This window comes from Crocuta crocuta, unplaced genomic scaffold (assembly GCF_008692635.1).
Source record: "Crocuta crocuta isolate KB4526 unplaced genomic scaffold, BGI_CrCroc_1.0 scaffold306, whole genome shotgun sequence".
Lineage (NCBI taxonomy): Eukaryota > Metazoa > Chordata > Mammalia > Carnivora > Hyaenidae > Crocuta > Crocuta crocuta.
This window is the reverse complement of record NW_027529630.1, coordinates 2,352,189-2,353,572: the sequence shown is the minus strand read 5'-3', so window position 1 is coordinate 2,353,572 and position 1,384 is coordinate 2,352,189.

The following is a 1,384-nucleotide window of genomic DNA, read 5'->3' as shown; positions in this document are numbered from 1 at the left end:
CAGCACAGAGCCCGACGCGGCGCTCGCACCCACGAACCGCGAGATCATGACCTAAGCGAAAGTCGGACGCTTAACCGACTAAGCCACCCAGGCGCCCCTTGATACTCATTTCTGGTTGAGTTAGGATTTGAACCCAGGATGTCAAGGCTCTTTCCTTCAATTGTCTGCTGCTGCACGTAAACTTCAATAGCTGTTATCAGTTTGTGCAGATTCATTTATGACTTACATTTGCCCTTAATTTTATTTAATGTGCACCTTTCCGTCGTCATTAAAAAAAACCTCTTCCCCCAGCTTTATTGTTTTTTCCCTTGTTGATAATATAGTCTAAATACTTAATAAATTAAAAAATAAACTTCCTTAGGTTTTTAAAAGAAGATTTTATTTTTAAGTGATCTCTACACCCAATGTTGGCCTGGAACTCTTAAAAAAAATTTTTTTTTAACGTTTTATTTACTTCTGAGAGAGAGAGAGAGAGAGAGAGAGACAGAGCGAGCAGGAGAGGGTCAGAGAGAGAGGGAGACACAGAATCGGAAGCAGGCTCCAGGCTCTGAGCTAGCTGTCAGCACAAAGCCCGACGCGGGGCTCGAACCCACAAACCGTGAGATCAAGACCTGAGTCGAAGTCGGACTCTTAACCGACTGAACCACCCAGACGCCCCTGGAACTCTTAAGGCAAAGATCAAGAGTCCCATGCTCCACTGACTGAGCCAGCTAGTAGCACCTAATTGATTGATTTATTCATTAATTCAACCACTATTTGCTGAAGGCTTACACTGTGAGAAGCCCCAGGCTGAACTGATTTAGGTGGGTCACAGAGATGAACCAGACCACCTTGGTCCCTGTCCTTGAGGACAGTAAATAGACAGTGAACATATAGTGTGAGCAGTCTATGGGAGCCCAGGGGGCTTCTCACCCATCCAAGGGTCATGAGAGGCTTCCTGATGTTGGAATTGGGTCTTAAAGGATAGATATATAGGATGCAATCTTATTCCTTTAGTATTGGTTGTTAGAATTAAATATTAGGATGGGCATTTGATACCCATCTACTGAATGTTATTATGTTATTAGCTTTCTAGCACTCTGGAAAAGTGGCCTAACAAATTGAAATAACAGCTTTCATCACAAATGGCAGTAACTTCCATTTGTACAGTGTTTGGTCATTTACAAAACATTTTCACATTCCTTATCTCATTTGCTATCACAAAAATCTCTTTTTTGAATATATTTAAAACATCTTTAATTTGAGGGGTGCCGAAGTGGCTTAGTCAGTGAAGCAACTAACTTTAGCTCAGGTCATGATCTTGTGGTTCATGGGTTTGAGCCCGGCTTTGGGATCTGTGCTGACCGTTCAGAGCCTGGAGGCTGCTTTGGATTCTGTGTCTCTC